This window comes from Accipiter gentilis, chromosome 4 (genome assembly GCF_929443795.1).
Source record: "Accipiter gentilis chromosome 4, bAccGen1.1, whole genome shotgun sequence".
Taxonomy (NCBI): Eukaryota; Metazoa; Chordata; class Aves; order Accipitriformes; family Accipitridae; genus Astur; species Astur gentilis.
Window position 1 is genome coordinate 10791047 of NC_064883.1, and position 22441 is coordinate 10813487.

Genomic DNA, 22441 nt, shown 5'->3' on the forward strand with positions numbered 1-22441 from the left:
CCTTAATAGTGAGGCTTTTCTTAAAATAGTGGTCTGTCATTTCATACTTGCTTTCACCCAGACTACCTTCCACCTTCTCAAGAAACCCCTCATTATCAGCTGAATCAAATCCAGTTTAGCTATGTCCCCAAATATCCTCCTGTGTCCTCCTCACCCTCCCACCTTCTGAGAAAAAAACTGCCCTCAGTATATTCCAAGACCCTGACAACTGCCTGTGACCTCCTCTATTGCTCTTCCATAGATATTATGCTATTTGATGTGCCTTGTAGGGGCGAAGCCAACTCTTGAACATTTCTGTGAGTTACTCAAGCAAAAAGAGCCTCATGTATTTCTTCTTTCTCATTATTTAGTTTTCTCCAAAAGAGCTCAAACAAGACATTAATCTTGTTCTTTTCTTTCCTCATTTCCACCCAAAGGCAGTCAAGAAACCAGCTTCTTAGGTCTCCCTGAAGTGGAAAGCAAGTATACATGTCTAAATGCCTTGTCCTGTATATTCTGGAAAAAGCTGTACCTGTGTCCCTATTCCAGGTCCCTGATTTGTTCCATCAGGACTTCAGGGCACCTATTATGTCATGGTTTTGCGCATATGAAGACACTGAGTTTTCCTGTTTATTCAACGTTTTACTGATATTTGCACGTAGCTATTTTGGATATGCAGCTGTTTGCCCTATTACTCTCTCTGGTCTTTCTTGTGCTTCTTGCTAACCATTTCCCTATGGAGATTGTTAACAAAGTACTAATTACTGCCAAGCAAAGGGTATAGTGGTGGCTTTGTGATGTAGATACTGGTCAGCCAGGAACTTGACTGAGACTCCAAATTACTGTAATTCCCATCTATCTCTGGACAGACTCCAGATAGTAACAGCTTTCAGTCTCTGCCAACCTGGTTTGGAGCAGTTTGCCTGTGTGTGATTTTGCATGTCTGTCAGCCAAATCAGAGAGCCAGTGCAAAAATCTAGTACTTAGAGGGTGTTTGATACCCGTGGGAGCTGTCTGGGTCAGGAAACCAATGACTAATTTATAACAGATCAGGGGGGGAAAAAAAGGATAGAAATAATATGGCTAGCATTTTAGTTACAAATACAATTGTAATTAAATGCAAATTACTAATGTAAATCAGAAAGATTTTTTTTTGCCTAAGTGTTCCCTGACAGTCTTAATAAAGATTAAAGCCGAGCTGGAGTTGCTAATACAAAATGTGAGAAGGAGCTGCAGCCTCTCCTGACATGTGATATGGTTCTCAATGAAGTGTCACGTTGTTGGTTTTACAGAGCAGGCAATGTGCAGTCTAGGTGGGAAATCACAGCTGGAGAAGCTGCCACCGAGACGTCTTTCACTTCCCTCAAGCAGAGACTAACACCAAAAGCACTGAAAAAATTATGATCCATTACAGAGCATTAACAACAGATCCCTTAGAGCCCTGCCCCGTACACATTTATATATACACATAGCTTTCCTTTGTATACCCTAGACATACTCTTCTTTATTATTTAGTTCAGCATAATTAATAATTAATACACTATAATTAATAACATAATAATATAATTCATAGACTATAAGGAGGAAGATGATAAAGATCATCAGAAACACTGTCAGTTGTTACAAATGACAAATATGTGACAAAACTGAAAATCCTATTTGTGGTTTGTGTGAGTTAATTTGTGACTGGATTTTGTTTGTGTACCAACTTCTCTATTCCTGATTATTGGGAATGTTTGTGCATTTTCAGATAAAGACAGACTTATGCTCATCTATTGCTTTAAAGATATTGCAAGGAGTTGAGTAGGAAGCCCATCCTGGACCAGACAGCTAGAATGTTCTGAACTACATGTTCAGAAGACAAATGAGTGAGAATTCCTATTTGTTTTCATTTCACACAGCAGGTCACTCATAATCATGCACAAAATACCATTACGAACTATGACCAGTAATAATCCAAATTTACCAAGTGTAAGAGAAAAGCCAGTATAAGCAATCCCTGTTCAACAAATCCCTCCCCCTAAATTCACCTTCTCAAAAATCTCAAGTCTATAAAAAACCCTTGCAAAAATCTTGGAATCTAGTGCACCAAAGCAAAGCAATAGTCATGAGCCCTTTACTAAGAATGACCTGTCCTAAGCCTTCAGCTAGGCATATCCAGAAACCATTAGCTTCTGAATCCCTGCTTATCTCAGCTGTTGGGTACAAGCACAGGGACTAGTTTTTGAGATATTTGTGGTAAGGCCAAAATCATAAAATACCTCACATCCAAGCCTTGAACTGCACCTGAATAGAAGTGGGAAACTAGCACTGTTTACAGAGCCATGTCTTCCTTGTACATACAAGTACTGAGTGCTAAAAATTGATAATTTCAGTTTTAGATGGACAGAGGAACTTCTTAAATGCCTGAGAGGCTCTCCAAACCAGCTGATCTACCCCAGAGACTGGGCAACTCAGAGCAGGGTGCAGGGTACGTGCCTTTAGTGTAATGCGCAGAATGAGCCTTTTTTCCCCCCCTCCAGCGTTTTAGTCAAGCTAATATCTAATTAGAACAGAAAACCTCGTGTGCTTTTTGCTGCTGCTATGACAGTTCCTAAAAGCATTTCATGGACATCAATTGTGTGTGGTGGTTTTGCACTAAGCTCCCCAGCTACTGAAGGAGAAAATAGGGACAACATGAACTCTGTTTTATTATTGCACAGTACAGATAATGATACACTAACCATATCAAAAGGAGCTTTGTAATTCTTGGCTCAGGAGCTCTTGTGGTTATTTTACATTTAACCCACATACCAATTTGGTGTCTGCTGGCACATGGTGGCCATATGGAGGGCAGAAAGCATTACTGCCTACCAGAAGAGAACATAATCTGGAGAGCGGAGGCATTTTCATGTGTTGAACAAAGTTCCACCCACATCATAAACTGGTCATTCTGCCACATCATAAGCTGCAGGAAAAAATCACATAAATCTTCACAGAGACTCTACAAGACTTCAATCACAGACTCTGTCTTTTGTGCAGCCCATGAATGCACTGCTGATGCTTTAGAATGACAAGTAATCATCATATATCTTCTAGCAATACATTTTGTCATGTAATACTACTATTTATTGTTGGAGCAGTGTTGAAAGGCACACAAACTATTTTCCTGTTATGAAAAATGTTAATGAGACATATTATTGCCTGATGAAGATGGGCAAAGAAAACCATGGAAGTTTATGCAAGATGAGAATCCATAGGGGTTATTTGTAGTTCCATCTTTTCACCTATCAACTTCTGGGGACCAAAGTTTAAAAATGTGTGAAGAAGTTATGCGCATATATATATATATATATGTATGCAACTTTGTGTTGATTATTCTATATTAGCATACACAAAAATATTTCTGTGGACAAAACATGCTTGTCTGTCCACCCACATAAGTGTGTTTGTATTTTCTGTATGTATGTTCCTCTGCCTGCGTGTTTGTTGGGAAGGGGTGCTGTAGAACTTGTACCCAGGTCCTACATGCTTACTAACATCTTGGGCAAGTTTTATGATTGTTTTCCTAAGTGGAGACTGAAAAGGAGACAAAAGAATTGATCTGAAACAAAATTCTCAGCTGTCTCATTGGTTTTATACTACCTTATAGCATAAACGGCAAGGGAACTTAAACACATGGAAGGGGGGATTTTGTTTGCATTGCCTAAACAAATATTTTTTTTAATAGTACAAAAATAGGTGGAACAGGAAGATAGGCAGGACCAATGTAGAAGAAAAGCATGTTTGTGCCCAATTCACCGGAAAGACTGTTAAAGAACATTCTATCATAATGAAAATATTACCCTTGGAATGCCAGCAAGATCAATGTCAATTTAAGTTGCCTGTCCTTTTTACAACCAGTCACAAAAGTTAGACTTGTCCTAGAGTTATTGTGACTAGCTGATTTTTTTATTTCAGAAAATGTTCTCTTTCATTCACGAATCAATAGCTCTTTGCTAGTCCTGGCTTTGCTCCTTGCTCTTCTCTGACGGCCCTTGCTAAGGGCTGTTGCTAAGGGCCAGAGGAAGTGTCCCGTTGCACTCAGCTGAGAAATCGGGGAGGAAAAGCACACCGCATTTCTGTGAGGTGCAAATGAAGCACTTTTCCCACTGCTGTTCTGCAACATAGGAAAAATGATTCTAGCTGGAACAAGCTGCTCATGATTAGGACCCCCACGTGTTTCAGAATTTTGACAGGCTATTCCTAAACTCATAAAATTAGCAGAGTGCCATGGTGGGATCTAGAGAGCAACATTTTTCTTACAGTACAGGACTCCAGGCAATCAATTTCAAAAGGAAACTTTTATAAAGTTTTCCTCCTTCTCTTAATGAAGTTGACAGAAATCTTCCTTTCTGTCCTTTCTCATTTTGATGAGGAAAAGAAATATCCTTTAGTTAGACAGCTTGTAACTCCTTTATTTGAAAACAGCTGAGTAGGGCATATATAAATTTGCCAGAAGTTTTATAGACAACAAACTAATAAATCTAGAGAAATTCTCTATTTAATGATAGGGAATTTAGCTGGAGGAAACAGAAAACTTGAGACCCATGGAATATACCTCATTTGATTTCTAATGTATTTCATTTTAAATATACCGTTCCGTTACTCAGATTATTTATTTAAATACATTTCATGGTGTGTTGTACAGCTAGCTTTGACAAAATCATATCTTTCTCAAAAAAAGACATACTCTAATTGTGGCTTACTGTGCCTAGGCAGTCCTGTGCAGCAATTCCATCACTCTTCCAAGTGACTCTATCAATAACTAATCACTGCATCAATTAGTGTTTTTACTAAAGAGTTACTTACCCTCCAGCACAGGAGAAATACAGCTCTTTGGGAAGTTGTATGCAGGGGAACCTGCGCTGTCCAGGTTTCTCATGCACGTGAGCTTGGGATCTAACAGCCTGCTCTATCGAGGTCACGCGTGCATTGATAAGGAACCACAGCAAGGGTTGTATGATCAACATAAACTCGAATACATACTCCAGCTGCATCAGGCAAGCCCATTTGGTTGCATATGCGCTACCCCATCCAAAGGCTGAACGTTTTGTGTGTATGCCTACTGCCTGTAGGTTACAGGGCTAGTGAGCCTGTCTCATCTCCTCTCAATAATCTGTGCTGGAGTTGGAATATATTTCCTGTGGTTCATCAGAAGAACTGGCAAGCAAACAAGGCTGATAGATGTAGTTCAGACTTGTGAGGATTTCCTGGTAAGACTGTTTTTTCCCTGTTCGACCAATTATGAAAATAATGGTAGATATGAATACCCATTTCCCTTTGTTTGCAGTTGCAAAAGTTTGGCATTCACTGAAGTTTCCTGGTGGTGTAGAAAGCCAGAGGAGTAATGGGTTGCCGTAATGGTTTGGCCTGAAGATTCTTCCTGTGGACCTAGCAGATGGTGATTTGAATTATGTGTCCTGCAAGATGAAAGCCATAAATCAGACCCGGGCAGAGGTGAAAGTCTAAGTGACGTTAATGTTCTGAACCTAAGGTGCCAAACTTCGTTTCATCTCTTCAAGATTTGGACAGGACAAAGATACTTTCTCTTCTTTAGAATAAGGAAATAGTGGAAGCGGAAACTTTTGAACTGTATTCTTTAGAAATTCCCAGGAGGTGCGATGAGTGCACTTCCTCTTTCAAGACTGTTAGGAAAAGCCACAGTGTTCTGGAGCAGGTACAGATGGCCTCTGAAGGCTGGTTGTATGATGCTTATTTCAGTGGGATTCCGAGTCATCATACCCAGCCTGTTACCTCTGAGACAGAAGCTGATGTTTTAAATATGAACACGGAGCTAGGTACCTTCTGGAGTAGCCAGGCTGCATCCTGGATGAATACTGAAGCCGCCGAGTGTTTGGCACAGTGGCAGTCTCCGAGGGAGCTAGAACCGGAATGACCCAGAAAAGCCCACAGCTCTGGGATTCAGCGGGAAGTGTAGCATCTCTCCCACCCCCAAGCTAACTAAAGCCTTTCCATTAGAGCAGGTCTTTCCTAATCACATGCCCCTGTGTCACAGGATTGTTTGATAATTTGTGAGGTACATGTTTGGGGAGACCGAGGAAAGCGCTTTTCTGCTAGAGATTCAGTTCCTTTTCCTTGAATAATCGTATCTTCTCCAAATTCATGCTTTGAAGCAGATAGTAGAAATGAAATAAATGTGGTAGAGATGTTCTGATTTTTATCAAGTAAGTGTTCGCTGGATATTTCTAAGTCAAATATTATTTTTTAAAATATTTGTAAATAGTAGTTAACTACCTAGGATTTTATTGCTTTGGATACTTAGCAAGTAAGTTTCAATTAATATTTGTGCTTGTGCCTTCAGCAGTGAGCTGCATATAAGACCCTAAAAATTAAGAAAGAAAAAAAAAAAAAAGAAAAAAGAAGCGATTTGCCAGGCAAACAGTTTGGAGGAGGATAAGAAAAACTGTCACACATGTTTTTTCCACCACCCTCTATCTTCTTTGGTTATTCAGTATGTAAGAAGAGTTTTCTTTTCCCAAACGCTTACCAAACTTCCCTACAAGACTAGTATCTGCAAACGACACCACTTTTGCCTCTTTATTAAAAAGGCCCAGAGAAAATGCGTGTGCAGGGAGGAGGGGGTGACTTTCTTTAATATTCTTTGCGCTCGCAATTAGTCTGCAGTCACCAGTTGCATTACTGACATTTATTCATTACGTTTTGCCACAAGAATTCTTTCCCTCAGCCTTGAAGGTCACCAACTGTGATTTGCTAGGCTTCAGAAAAAGCTGCAACCAAATACTGAGGCCACAGACAGATACCCACTGGAGAAATAGCAGCGATGGTGTAAGACTTTACAGCTTTCACTACACGACTGGTCTATGCAAGTGCTTCTCTCCATCACTGTGAACGCAACTGGGTTAGCCTGAACTACCAAAGCAGGGCAGGCAGAAGAAGCCCGTAACTTCATGAATGCCCCAGCCATTTCCGCAAGAAGCATTTGACTACAGCCTGAATGGTTCTTATTCTAGTTATTTGCCTTCTTTTCACATTGTTGCAGTCAGAAGATCGTTAAGTGCCTTTTTAGGACAGGTTTGAATTCAGTGAGACTACTTACATAAGTAGCTGTTCACCAACTTGAGCAATATGACCCTTGGTTTCCATTTCTAGGACACATCGTTCAAGAAAGTTGGGCCTGTTACATCAATAACCTCCTGGTTGCTACGTCGCAGTCCCAGTCCCGCAGAGTCTGCCGATGGGCTTCAGCACAATCCCCGTTAATTATAAACTGATTAAATCATGGCTTGTGGCGGATGGTACAGAATTTGGTTGTTTATTTATTTCTGGCTGACGTTTTTTGTATCAGAGGTTTCCACTGCCCTAAAAATGAAAGGTTAAATTCCTTCAAGTCTTTGTCCTAGATAACGCCATGCCACTTTATTTGCACTCTCTAGAGGATCGTATGTGTATCCCTTTGTAAATGCCATTCCAATAATTCTCCCTTGCATGATTCTTTTCTGAAGGACTCCAAAGTAAATCTTGGTGGGAATTTTCCCACAATATATTTGTTTGCATCCGAAAACGCTGACTTGCTGAAACGGAACCTTTTTGTGGGAAAGTATTTCTTCCAGTAAGAAGGCTTCTGAGATTCAGAAGTGAATTTCTGGAAAAAAAAAAGTGAAAGGCAAACTTTCCTTTCTTTTCCTCAAAATAGATGGCTGCTCAGTGTTCAGGCGTTCCCTGGGGGATATGGGCAAGAGAGGTTCAAATCCCATTGATTCAGCATGTTAGCCTGTTTCTGGGCCAGCTATGCAAAGCCGAACAGCTACAGACAAAGTAAAAGGGAGTTTTCACCCTGGATTCTGTCTTTTACGCCCGTTTCGGCATTTTTTCAGGAAGGTCCTAATTTCATTTTAATGCACAACAAAAGCAAACTGTTTTCCAAATTACTAACGTTTTGCAGATACTCTTACATTAACCCAGCAGTGATCACCTTGCAGATCAGTTTGTATCTTCTTAAAAAATGCACATAACAGAGTCACTCCATTTGGGATCTATAACTCATAGGGAATCCTGCTGAATCTTTGTGGGCTTTTAGGAGACAACTAGGGGCTGTTTCTGCAAACTTCTAAACTATGAGGTCCTATGAGCAAACTTGCATTAGTTCCTTAACTAATGGAGCTATTAATACAGTTGATGCCAGCACATTACAAATTGATAAAGTTTTATTAAAGTCAAGAAAGATTTCCACTGGACTTGAATGAAAGTTCATTACATGATGTCCTTGCATCTTGAAGTTTTAATCTGACACTTGATCTTATTTTGTGATGTTCAGTTTCTACCAAAATTATATTTATATCAATCACTTTTCTCTAAAATTACCGGAAGAGGTATCAACTTTGTCTACTTTTCAGAGAGACGGTGAAAAGTCAGGAAACCTGGATTCTTCTCTCTGACTTATGACTGACTTGCTTAGACTATCTATCATTATTTATTAACTTTAGCAAATAATTTTATGATTCTAAGATGCAAGGAAATTTAAGCACTAGAAAATATAACATTTTGGTAAAATACTGCATTAGAGTGCTCATAACCTTAATTTACTCAATGGCAATTTCACAATTAGGACATTATAATGCAGTTTTAATGCACATTTATTATAGTAATGAAGTACAGAATTACACAGATATAACGCAAATCACATTTAATCAAGAGCAATCTCAGATAATAACCAACTAAGAATTAGAATGATATGCCACTGAGTTTATACATATCATTTTTCTTTTATCAATAAGTAATGCTACAAATTGTCATAACATAAATTGTTTACATTTGTTTTAAAACGTTCTATAATATTGATTGATGTTTATGACTGAGTTTTTACTTATTGTATGATCACCATAAAAGTTCTCCCACTAATGAGATAATTAATTTTCCATCCTGTGTAACTCCAGTTTCAAATTAGTTTAAAATACTAATTCTTATAATGTACTAATTGTTTCAAAATGGAAAACCCCACCCCACCCCCAAAAATTTACCATTTCATAGAGCCGGCAGAGGAGGACCCTTGGAGAAAGAGTCTTCTGTTCATAAAAGCAAATTCTATCATAAAACTCCCCCTTCTTTTAAGTTAAGGCTAACATTCTGTGAAATATTGTTCTTCCTTACTTCACAAAAAAGTCACAGCTTGGTCCTCTGTATCATGTGTTTTTGCTTTGTCTTGTGCAGAAACCACCTTCCCGAATCTTCTTAGTTGGAAGCATGCTGCCAAAGCAGACGGATTCTTAAAGTAAATGCAACCCTAATTATGATTCTTTAACCTTCAGCTATGAGTTTTACCTTATAATTTAAATTGGAGCAATACTTTTATTGCAGTTTATCATACTTATACCGGGAAAAACATTCTAGAATTAAATAAAATTATATCATATTATTTAAAATTTTTAGTATATTCATATCATATTATTTAGTATTTTTAGTATATTTTATGTTCTATGTTATTACACTGCTATTTTTTAAACTATACCTTAAATACATTAGAACATACTGCATGTCTTGAGGTATGCTTTTAGGAGTGGTAAGTGCATAGGTTCCCAGCGACTGGTGATACTAAGTATTACTACCATTTCTTTTGCATTTGATTTCTTAATGAACTTTTAAAAAATGTTAAAGTGAACAGTTTTCTATAAGGAAAAAAAAACCCCTCCATGCTTGAGAGCAACAAATACTTCTTCAAAATAGTGAAACATCTAAGCATACTAGAAGTCAGCAGTCAGTGACTGAAGAAAATCAACCAACTTTTGAGAAACCCCAGTTTAGTATGCATCTGTAGGTAGCAGTATTTTACATTTGGAAGCCTTCGACATGAGTCATGATCTAAACCTGAGTTGTAACTGAAAGACATTACTGCTCGAGTCCTGCATGCCTCCCCAGCCACGACTGCGAAATCAAAGTCTCCAACTCTTAGTGCGAATGGTGGAAGAATAAACACCTTCGCCTTTTTACTGAACATGAGGGTCCCCGTAGCATCTCTAAGTGCATGTTATTCAGTGCAAAATGTCGTAACATTCACAAACGTAATACTCCTCTGCCCATTGTATAGATCTGTACTCACTGCTGCAGTGAGAGTTTCTGGTAGATGAGAAATAGCCTCCGAAAAAAACAGAAGATAAAATTATTAAGTAAAGATAAAGCCGTATCAAGCCTCTCCAGAGCTGTGAAACAATAGCTAGCTTACGCTAATGTTGACTCTGAGCCTGAGAATGCAGTGGTTTCACATGTCATTTCAAGAGGCACTTTTGTTAAATTTTAAGGCATGATGCAACGGTTTAAAAAGCGGATAATGTATCATGGAGAACATTCTGGCTGAAATCCCAGGTCCATTAAAATCAATGGGAGTTTTTACTCTGGTTTTCTGTTGTACATTCGTTATTTCTCCTCCCTCATTCTTTTCACTTATACTCGTTTCATGATACTCATCGATACACGGCACTGTATTGGAGTTCATTAAAGCACTGCATGTTTCATTACATAATCAGATCCCAAGTTTGCACCAAACAACAGAAAACGATTTTTTATTTGCAGAAACAACAATTACTAATTTTTCCTCACAACTGTTGTTTGATAGACATTTGATGGGTAAAGGGAAGAGGGGCTTTATTAAGCTCTAATAAACGGATTGTACGCCTGAGGCACGCTTTTTTGTGTATGTCGCCTGCAATATGTGACATTCTGTTGGATATGACTTTAAAGCAACTGTGTGCCCTGCTGCAAGTTAAACACTAGAACATAAACACCTACATTAAATCTGAAACAGACAATAAAATAAGAAAACACATTTCCATTTTCTGACTGACCTCAATCTCCGAATGAGGACCCCTGCATGTTACATTAGCAGGCTGGGCTCCATTACACTGCCGCACGCTCTGCTCAATCTACTGAAATATTGATTTTTTTTTCAGAGCATACACACTGTAAAATCAATATTCCCGTACACGCAGACGAGTGGCAGCGGCATAGCTGAGGCCAACTCCGTGGCCTGTGCTGAGGGAGCAGGGATAGAGGGGGAACGAGAAGATGGCAAATAACACTACACATGGACAACTGCAGCGGAACGGAACAGGGCTGAAGACCGAACTGCACGGTGAAGGCGCAGACAAGGAGGGGGAACACGCTTCATAAACGGAACGGAAAGGCGCAGGAGAGACTTGCCATTCTGGTTCCGCAGACAAGGGAGCTGAAGGAGACAAAATTCAAGTATTCAGAGGTAAGAGATTCTTCTGAGGTTCTCCTTCCCCAAACACTACATTTTTAAGTCAGACGGTTTAAATAAAAAAACCCCCAGCCTATATAAACTAAAAAAAAAAATAAAATATTTCAAAGCATTCTTCAGCTTATTTCCCTTTCAGGTACCGAAACGACAGCCACAGGTTCGGATTAAGGGGTATCACTGCGACCCTGCAACGCCGAGGGCCGTGTGCGTGCGTTCGCTGGAGTTCCCCTGCGCCACGCGGCGACGTCACGGCAGGACCGGGCCTGCACGCCTCCTCCCGTGAGGAACGTCCGCAGGCCTGGGTCCCACTGCTGGTGCGGGCGAGTGGTTCCTGGGCGACTACTGGGTGCCTTACCTTCGCAGCTGCGGCCTACGTGACCCCAAAATGTAATCCTAGATCAGTCCTTCAAACTGTTAACTGCGTTAGCAGGTTGCGCTGAGCCTAGTCAGCAAGCCGATCAGCGAGATAGGTTTAATGGCTTTAATTCCGTGCAAGAGAGAAAAACAACTGCTGGAACTACTGTTTTCAAGTCTTTATTTAGCCCATTTTGCACCGCAGCGTACTCTGAGGTGCACACAGAGCGAGCAAAGTCTCGACACAGGAGACTCGACAGAGGAGAGCAGAGAACCCCCGCCCCACACGACAGGTCCCCCTTGGCTTTTCCCACAGGGTGCGAGAACGCACTTTTCAGTACAAGTCGCCCCATTCTTTCCCGAGTCCTTCAAATTCGACGTGGCAACCAGAAACCCACCCGAGATTTTCTCCTGCGGACACCCGCCCCGAGCCAGGGCGCTGTCTCGGGGGGCAAACCGGGCCCCCTGAAGGGGTTCTGGGAGCGGCGTACCCCAGCGGGCAGGGCTGGCTCCCCGCAGCTCCGGCAGCGCTCGGGGCCAGCGCCTCCACCGCCACGTTACACCCAGTTCCTCCTCCGCGGGGGCTCCGGGCGGCGTGCCGGCAGCCGCGGGCTCGCAGGTGCCGCCGAGGACGGGGCTCAGCACCTCCGGGCGAGGGCAGGACCCGGCCTACGCGCCTCCGCCGCCGCGGCAGCGCAGCTTCGCCCTCCCCGCCCGAGGCTGCGAGACGGCCGGGGCGGTAACGCCGCGGAGCCGCAAGCGGCGAGGCGCACCGAGAACCGGCGCCGCGTCCACACCCCCAGCGGGCCCGCGGGCCCCTCCCTCCCTCCCTCTCTCCCTCCCTCCCTCCCTCTCTCCCTCCCTCCCTCCCTCTCTCCCCTCGGCGGCGCGGCGGGCGGCGGCTGCCTGAGGCCGAGGCGAGGCGAGCGGGGGGCGGGGGGGCGAGGAGCCGCCGGGGCGCCGCCGCTCCCTCCCCCGCGCCCGCGCTGGCCGCTCTGCCCCCTCAGCGCCCCCCCTTCCCCCGCCGCCGCCGCCGCCGCCGCCAACGGCCACCGGGGCCCCGCGGCGCGGCGCGGCGCGGCCCCGCCCCTTGGGGGCGGGTGGGCGTGGCGGGCGGCGGGGCGGGGCCGCCTGCCAGGCGGCTTGGCGCGGAGCGGCGACAGCAGCCGTGACCTCCGACCCCGCCCGCCGCCGGCCAATAAGAGCGCGGCTCGTCCCCGAACCCAAAATTTCCACGTCGGCAAAAGTCAAGATGGAGCGGCGCGGCGCGCGGCGCGGCGGGGCGGGCGCAACCGGCCGCCGCCGCCGCCGCCCGACGGGACGCGGCCAGACGAGACGAGGCCGCCGCCGCGGGGGGCGCCGGGGGGTGCGGGCGGCCCGGGGCGAACCTGTTGCGCTCGGTGGCGGGGGCCGAGGGGAAGGGCTCGGAGGGGCGGGCGGGCGGGGGGGGGGGGGCGGCCGCTCGGGCGCCTTCCGCGAGGGGCGGCGGGGGGATGTCGGCCGGGGCCGGGGCCGCCTCAGGGCCGCGGCGACGGGGCTGTCAGCGGGAGCCGGCAGCTGCCGCCGGTTTGTATCGGCAGCGCTCCGGGCAGCCGCTCGGCCGCGACTTGCGCGGGGCGGCCCGTTAGCTCCGGGGGCTGGTTTGGGCGGGGGAGGGGGCTATTTAAAATAAACGTTTTCGTCTCCTTCCACCCCTTCCCCGGCCAGCCGGTCTTCCGCCGAGCCACGGGGCGGGGGGGGAAGGAGCGGGCGGAGGGGGCTCCCTTCCCCACCTCTAACCGTGTGCGCTTTCCCTTCCCTTCCCAGGCAGGGAAACTTGGGGCGGGCGGTCGGCCCCGGTGCCGGTACCGGAGGAGGATTGGAGCCTCCGGAAGCAAAGTTCTGTGACACTCCGACTCTGGGTACGATAGCAGTCAGTGCACTACAGAACTTTGTCTCCGGCGGCGGCGGCGGCCCCGGGAGCCTCAGGTGGACACGTCACTGCGGGCTGCCCCGCCGGGACGGCGAGCCCGGGCCCCGCCGGGCACCGAAACCTGCGCTGCAGCCTCGGAATAAAGTCTTTGCTGTCGTGGCCTCCCGCTCTGAAGTTTCGTGGGTTGTTGGTTTTTGGGGGTTTGGTTTTTTTTTTTTTTTTTTGCTTTTTCTTCTTTTCCAGGGTAAAAATAGTGCGACATCTGGGTACCCGAGGGTTATTTCGGTGCAGTCAGGCCAGCCTGGCTGTCGGCATAAATGCGAAACTAACCGGTGCTCGGTGCAACTGAATCGGTGGTGGGTATGTGAGCGTGCTCGACGCTAATTGTGCTTTGTTTAAGTGCCTAAGAGAATAGTAGCTTAACTGGGGACTGGAGCTGGATAAAAGACTTTGTGCTCTTAGCAAAAACCGGTGCCATAGAGCCCTATGGTAACGCAATGCAGTAAGTGTGCTAATTCAATGTTTAGGCCTCGCCTTGTGGCATTGAGCTGTTTTCCTCTTTAGGAACCCCAAACCCCCAACTTCTGTTGAGTGGTAGCTGTGGCTTAGATTCAAGCCTCTGCATCTTCAAAAATGACAAGGTATGTTGTAAGCCAGTACTGCAAGGCTTCATCCTCGCTGGTGTGGGGGGGAGGCTCTGGAAGGATGCGCAACACCTGCATTAGTGCAGTTGCAAGGTTTTATAATGTAACCTTATTTGACGCATGCACCATACTCGACATGGGCAATCGCTTTAAGGGCTGAGAAAGGAAGGGCCGAACTCAACTTCTTGTTTCAGTTTAAGTTGGAGTCTAGCGACAGTACAATAGCCGACCCGGCTCTCTTCAGAAATTTTGCAGAGTTTCATGACGTGTAAACTAAGCTGTCAGGTTCTTGTGAGGTAGACTTAATCAGCTGATCAGCTCTCATCATAATGAGAGTAACATGAAAACCAGGAACTGCTAGAGGTCAGGTGGAGTAAGGTATGGCGATTTATTTAAAATTAAAAGTCGGTATGCACTGTAGAGTTTGTTAGCAAGTAAAGTCTTTCACAGCAGCTGCATTGTATGGCAGATACACTGCTTTTATATGTATACACATAAATAGATGTGTGTGTGTGTATACACGTATATGTTAGAGGTCTCCTGTTAGCTTTTTGTAGTTAATGATCCCCTTTAGACTCACTAGAAACCTAAATCAACTTTTCCTTCCTGCCAATCTGAATGTGGAAGGTACAGCAAGATTATACAGTTCATGGAATTGGGCTGGAAACTGAAATGCTATTCTAAGTACATGCTTTTTAGCTCAAACGGTTTAATCAAAGGGTAGGTAAAGTGAGGAGCACTTACTGTATGGCAGCCCATGTGACCAGCTAGGGCTATATTTGGATGCTGGAGGTTTAAGGAATCCTTTTTGCTAACCATTTTTGGCCAATTGCCTGCTGCTTTATGTTGTGCAGTGTGATGTCTGCTAAAAAGGACTTGGAAGTCTGGTGTCTGCAACTGTTTAATCAGTGGAGTTACAGGGAAACACCTTGTACTGTCAGAGCTAAAGTCCCACTGTATTTAATTTAGGGGTGGTTCCTGCCTAGCAGGATATGTAGTGCAAATTGCAGTTTCCAATTTTTGTACTAAATAGCCTTTTGTGGAGTGGGAGGGGGTGGGGAGGCAGTAGATCTTATGAAGGCTTCTTAGATACTCAGATTTGGTGGTTAAAACTCCATATAGATTATTTGAGTTCTGGAAACCCACAGACTGGAGCATATGCTTACTCTTTCGGGGCGAGCATAACATGTTTAGATCTTAGCTTATGTCAGTATAAATTCAGCCCAGAATAGTGGGGTGGGATCCTGAAGTCTCTTGCACTGGCCTGGATGTGATGGCAGATAGCAAACCTGAGTCCAGCTGTGTTGGGAATGAAGAGTTCCTCCACTTTCTCTCAATGTGTTTCAGCTGGCGCCAATTTTCAGCCTCCTTTAGTTCCCTGGTGGTCAAGCTGGCCAGCTGTGAAGGCAAGGTGAGTAACGCTTGGCCTCCTGGTAGCCCTTGCTTTTCATTGCCACATCTGCAGCATGTTGTACCTCCTGTCCTACAAGTAATACCTGAATAGTGACCTTTTGGTGACACGTCTGCTTTGATACAGGAAATCATGTGGCCTTCAGGTGGGCCTAGAAAAGAGCTCAGTGCTTTCGATTTTGTTCTTTATTCTTGCACTGAAATGTGTGTGATGTGATAGTCCCCTGGCATTTGAACTTTCTCACTTCGTTGCAGTGCAAGTCTTCTGAAAGCAAGCTTGAGGTGTGTAGCGGTGCTTGGCGCCTTGAATGGGAATTGAAGAGTTTTGATTAACCTTTTAAGAGTAGTGCTTGATTAAGATGATGCAGGAATTGGAAACAGAAAGAGAACTGATGATGCTGTTTAAAATAAGGCCTGAATGCCAAGCTGTATAACTGCATTGATACAACTTATTTTCCAGTGACTTCTTGGCATCTGCTTCTCTGTTAGGCATTACATCACTGGAGACATACTCTAAACGGCTTTATTTTATTGGTGCTTTTTGAGACTTTAGAGTGTCTATTCCAATTATGGTCCTTTCCTCATTGAAAGAGTGGCAAATGAGTGTGCTGAGTAAATTACATGAATTTCCAAAATGGTACCGGTCTGTTATTTGAAGGGGCAGAGGCAAAGGAAATTACACCCACCTATTTATTGTTCTGCAAGCTGGAGAACAAGAAAGGAGTTTGCTGTCAAATACTTGAAAGTTGAGGCTGAATGCATCTGACTGTGGCCCAGACTCCCTGTGTGTATTGATCCAGCTGTACGTACATGCCTGAACTCTGTACATAGGTGCTGAAGTTTGACTTCAGAATTCAAAAAGAAGCATTTTAGAAGCATAAAAGCTGTTACTGCATGCATGTTTGGCTTTTCCAGGTCAGGATCTCCATACACTCCTAAGATTTAGTTATGCCTTGCACTGCTGGGAGTGGCAATGAGGCAGTGTGCATGTTAAATGGCAACCACTTCAGTTTGCTTTGTGATGGGAGAATAATGAAGAGCACAGGGAATAGAGAGTAAAGGCAAGCTACACGGCCTGTAGCTGGTTAGTCTCAGGATGCCACTGGACCTGATAGAGTTGAGGAATGTGCTTACTTTAGCTTCCAGAGATGTGATTTTGAGCTGGTGAAGTTTTAAGCAAAAATCTAATTCTTGTACCTGTAATCTAAAAATGCTGTCCAAAGACGAAAACGACAAGTTTTTCCTGTGTGTTTTCATAGAACTAACTTGTACTGTTTTCTAGAAACAGAACGAGACTTGCTGACTTCTAGCAACTGTATGATAAACAATTTATAAATAGACCATAGAGTCCAATGAAATACAAATAAAGTATTGGAAGTCATGAGCTGACTCCAAAAAACGCTGGAATATTTATATTTATCTGCTGCCTGTTCAAGAAACTTCTCAGAATCCATGTAGTCTGAAGTGCCCTGAAAGCCCACCCAGAGCAGCGGGTTTTGGAGTCTCTTTTGTTAGGCTTTTGGTGGTAGCAATGGTTCCCTGCTGTGCCAAGATTTAGAGAATAGAAATATTTTGCAGGATACTGAAGTTACCAACACAAGGCTGTGTTTGCCTGTCAGCTGCAGAATGGGAAGTAGAATTGCAGCAGTTGAGGTAGGTCAGTGGCACAGCGCGGTGAAGGATTTGCCTTGTAGTTGGAGCTGGAGGAAGTGAACCTCATCGTGGTAGAACCAGGCATTGAGCGAAGAGTGAGTGGAAACTGGAACTGCTAAGCAATCCCAAGTTTATTTTCTATTTTATTCTGGGAGGGAAGAGGAAGTTACAAAAGCTTGGCAAATGCCATTGAAATAAGGCTAGTTTCTTGCTTTGTGTAACAGACGGGCTAGGAACTCAGACGTGTGTCAGTTGTGCTTACTGTGTCCTAGCAATAAGCTTTGCTATGACCAGGGTGGGTTTTTTCAGAATACTGGTGCTAAAGCTATTGGAAATAGCTTGGCGCAGTTGAACCTATATTTAAGATATTAAGAGGTGTTATACTGAAACCTCATCCTAATTAACTGCAGAACAAGGGAACTGAAACTTGGCTTCATACAGCCAACACAACAGTAATTACTTGCTGAATTATAAGCTTTCTGAAATGAGCGTACAAAGTCCTGAGCTCTATGAAAAAAACAGCATTAGACTATTGATGAATGATTGTCTCTTTGTTTTGAGTTCAGTTGGGCTGTGAGGCAATACAATGCCTTTTTGTGTAATAGCAGTTGTTACCCTGTCTGATGGTTCTCACTGCTTGAGTTTTGGAAACTACACTCTTGCACCGACACTTGGTCTCTTGCAGAGCTCCTGTGAATGTTTTTCAGCTGTAGTAAGAGGATGCATTGCTGCTTTTAATAGAAGTAAGTCTCAATACTGAATGTTGATCCCCTTGTGCAGTAAAATCCTTAAATGTGTTTTGTAGTAACTTGCGGGAGCACTAGTTGTGGGAACATCGTTAATGGTACAAGAGACTCAAAATGATGAGCAATAGCGTATGTGAGTGAGTAGTCCTATTTAGGCAAGCCAAAGGTGTTCAATACTCTGCATTTTGGCAGCTGAGTGACTTCAGAGGTGTCTAAATTCATACATAGGCACTAAGTTCAGTCTCAGTGAGTGTTGTTGCTTTTGCTGCACTGAGCCCCAGCTCCCATTAATATGTCCCAAAATTGTCACTGTCTATAACAGTTCCCTCAGGTGCTGCTTCCTCAGAAGAGGCAGGGAAAGGATGGTCTTAGTTTAGGGAAATGTATGTAGAGGCAGCAGTCAGCTCACCTTCAGTTTCTTTGTTCATGAACTGAAACATAGGAGGCTTTGTCTGAACATCAGGAAACATGTACTCTGAGAGTGACCAAGTACTGGTTCAGGTTACCCAGGGAGGTTGTGGACTCTCCATCCTTGGAGATATTAAAAAAAAACATCTGGATGGGCAACTGGCTCTAGGTGGCCCTGCTTGAGCAGGGGCGTTGGACCGGATGACCTCTGGAGATCCTTTCCAACCTCAACAATTCTGTGTGATTCTTTTCCTAACTTTATACCCAGAAAATGATTTTACCTTTCCTGCTGTCTTCTCCCCATCCTGGCTTCTTCCATTGATGCTTATTGTTACATGAATAATCCTTTCATTTATAAAGCAGAGGGGGAGAAGGGTTACAGAAGATCAATATTACTCTGAATAAGTGTAATGTAAAGCACATAGTGATCAGCTTTTGACTCATGTTAATTAGCTTGAGCTGAGGCTTGAGTGTATAAAACAAAAGTTGAATCCCATTGGAAGAGGTATGTTCTTGCTTTAACCTTCAAAAGTAGTAAAGTACAGGGTTAAATCTGTGTTTAATGCAGAGGAATTCTCGCTTTCCTGGGTGACTGACAATCTCTTACAAGTAGTGGGTTTTGCTCCTCAGTAATGGCTGGGCCTGAGAGAGGAATCAACTGAAGCTTGTAGATTTCTTTTGCCTAAGACTTTCCCAGTGCATAGACTGGCAAAATATTCCTAGTGTGATTGCAGTTCTTAGCCAAACCGCACCGGTGCAGGTGAGACTTGCTCCTTGCTGTCTTGCCCCTTCACCAGGGGAAATCAGCTGTGCTGAGGTGGGGAGAGTTGTGGCAGGGCATGGCAAATCACACTTGCCTATAGGAGGGAAGGACCTTACCAGGGCAGAAGTGTTGATGAGGTGAGGATTTGCCGCAGTTGAAGGTGAAATGAGTTGTTGGCGTTTTCTTCTTGCCAGGTAGCATCAGGCAGGCATGAAGACTCCAAATAATGGTAAGGACTATCTGCTTGGCTGCGCTGACTCCTTTCCAAGGTCAGTCATGTTTAGTCTTGTGGGAGTTGTGTCGCTATATTTCCCACATAGCCATTAAGGCAAGAAACTGATGGTGTGGAGCAAGCCTTGGAGAAAAGGTGCATTTCATGCTAGTTGTTAAAAGTAAACTCTTACAGTCCTTGCCTTGAAGAGCAAATTTGCTGGAGAGTATTTGCTTTGCTGCTGTGTAACATACTGCACTCTCCTGCAGGTGTGGCTTGAGGGACCAGGAGGAAGAAGGAGACACAGATAAGAGCTGGGGAGAGTAAAAGGCAGAGGGTGGTGGGTGGAAGAGGTCATGCAAGTTGCCAGAGGAGCAAGATTTAGGTTCTGCTGTGACCTTTGATGTCCATGTGATCGCAATTTGGTAAGCACTTTCTGAGATCTTAAACTGCCAGACTGTGCATTGACCAAACCAATTCCAGAGCCTTATGTATAATTACACTGTGTGAAAGGAGCCTGTGCCTCTTGAGACACTTTGTAAGCACCTGAAACATAATGTTAATAAAATACTATTGCTATGCAATGTGGCCTTTTAATATACCGTGCATTAATTTGAAAATAAAAGTGGGCTTCAAGTTCTGGATTATTTGGGCTTTTATCATACCATATAAATCCATTATTTCAAATATGGCTAAGCTAAACCAATGAGGACACATGGTACTCAAATCGTTGTTGGCAAACAAACTATAATTAACTATATACTTCAGAGATAGAGAGGAGATGCTACAGAGCACTGCCAAGAAAGGGGAGCTGTGCTTAACCCTTGCGCGGTAAACAGTCAATATCAATAAAGTCCTAAAGAAGGAGGGAAGGCTCACAAGTCCTCCAAGGTGAAAATTTAAGATAACAGCATCTTAAGTGACTGAGGAAATACATGGATGATGGCAACTTTGATTTCCAACCTGATGTGTTCTCAGCCAGCCAAATCTGAGCAGAACTGAAAAGCAGGTAATAGCACATGGAGACAAAGCTCGGTGGTCAAGGAAAGCTGCCCTCACCATGGATCACTCCTGGAAGAGAAGAGAAAGCAGGCTCAAACCTGCAGGAGGCTAATTCTCTCATAAAAGACTTTTTCAAAAATATTTTAAAGTAACCTGTTCAACTTGGGCTCAGTTGTGGGTTTATGTATAGGCTGGTCTGTTGAAATACTAATTTTGTAGTTTCATTAAGCACAATGCAACTTGGGCTCAGTTGTGGGTTTATGTATAGGCTGGTCTGTTGAAATACTAATTTTGTAGTTTCATTAAGCACAATGCTTTCCATGTGGGTTTGATTAAGCATCAAGAATAAAAATACAATGAAAATTTAATCCTGTCTTTAAAAGATTTCATTATTCAAATTGTGTGTTCTTGGCTTAAGGTTAAGCATCCAGTTCTGGATTACATTGTTGTTCAATATGGTTCACTTGTCTGAACCATATTGTTTAAATTTTGGTGTGAAATTTAGTTGTAATTGGGATCAAGCAAACAAATGGGAAGACATAAAGGCAAACCTTACTGGGTGAATGTAAATGAAGCAAGGGCACAGGCAATGTAGCTCAGAGCCTAGGCTTGCAGCATTTGTTGCCGAGATGCTCTTCAGCATTATATGGACCACTTGCTGTGTACAGTCAGCTGCAGCATGAAGGCTAGTGAAAGCATGGAAAGCTTGTATTGCAGACCCATATTGATCTTGGTATCGATGCTTTGACATATTTTGCTTAAATGTTAAATCAGCAGCTTATTTTTAGGGTAGTGTTAAAATGCTAAGGTTTATATAACCACATTAAGTTCAATTCTGATGTATGAAGGCAAACATGCTGGTGTCAGTCACTGTTTTAGTGTGTAGGACAATAAGCAGTGTAGGGGTATTGCAAGCTATGTAAAGCTTTCAACAAAATGTTGTCACTTAGTCACATTCAACATTATCGAATGTGAAAAGAAACCTAATCAAATACTTTGGACTTCAAATGGATTTTGTAGTCTCCAGACTGAAATTATTCCCCTGCACTAAGAATAAAAAGCATTTGTGAGAGGAGTTGCTGTTGGATCATACTTTGGCAAATTGATGCTATTTATTCTGCTTCAGAAACTTTCTTTTTCTGGGGGGAGGTGTTAAATGTTATACGATTATCTAAATATATGCACATAAACACATGTTTATGTATGTATGTGAAAAGTATGGCTTTAGATTTTGATGTTTATGAAGTTTTTTCAAGTGCATGGTATACAGAAAGGATCTTTTGAACATAGACTTTGCATAGACAAAAACTGATTCACTGCAGACACTTAATACATATGCTTTTTAAAGTAAGATTTGATTATACCACATGTCACAATGGAGTGGTTGCATGCAGGGGAGGAGGGATACCTGTGTGTAACACTGGGCAGAGGATGGCAGTGCTGCCAGCTTGGGGAATTCCTTGTGAGCAGTGAGCACTTGCAGCAAAAGATCCATCTGGTCTAGGACAGTGTATTCCCTCCAGGAAAAGGGACAAAAATACCTGACGAGGAATTGAAGTATGTTTTCACAAGCATAGGGAAACTTCATGACTTGCACTGCTTAGAAAGAGTAAAGTAGTTGGGAAGTAAGTAAGTTTAGTACTGTGAACCACTGCATAAGTGGGGAAACCCAAAAAAGAGTGGATTTGCCATCTAGTCACTGGAGTCTTTTTTTTTTTTTAAATTATGAAACATTTTCAACAGATAGGGAGTGAAAGTTAAATATATAAGAAGAGACACATAAAGGATGTGCTGTGGAGAAAGGTATGCAGCTAAACATTTTCCAGTGCTTGGAGTACCAGCCTTCAGGAGATACAATTAGGCTGTGATGCATCCAACATAACTGGTTTTGGAGAGAGTATCTGTATGTGTGGCCCAGTCTAGTAGCTTTTGTCAGGGTAAGGGGCTATGACACTGTTGCATGAGAATCCTAAATGATAGAACTGGGTGACAACAGGAGATGAGTAGAGGCTTTGAGCAGCTTTGGAAGGAACTGCTAGATAAAAAGTAAAGGGTATTAGGGTTTTGTTCAAGCAAAACAAGTGGGTGAGAAGCCAGGGTGGTGT

General features: G+C 43.5%; 1 long non-coding RNA gene across 1 annotated transcript; it reads left to right on the plus strand.

Moving 5' to 3' along the window:
- Window positions 1-13465: 13465 nt before the first annotated feature.
- On the plus strand, window positions 13466-21411 carry LOC126037843 (uncharacterized). Its single transcript, XR_007505824.1, has 2 exons — window positions 13466-14140; window positions 15491-21411. It is a non-coding gene; the product is annotated as an uncharacterized LOC126037843 (long non-coding RNA).
- Window positions 21412-22441: the final 1030 nt, after the last annotated feature.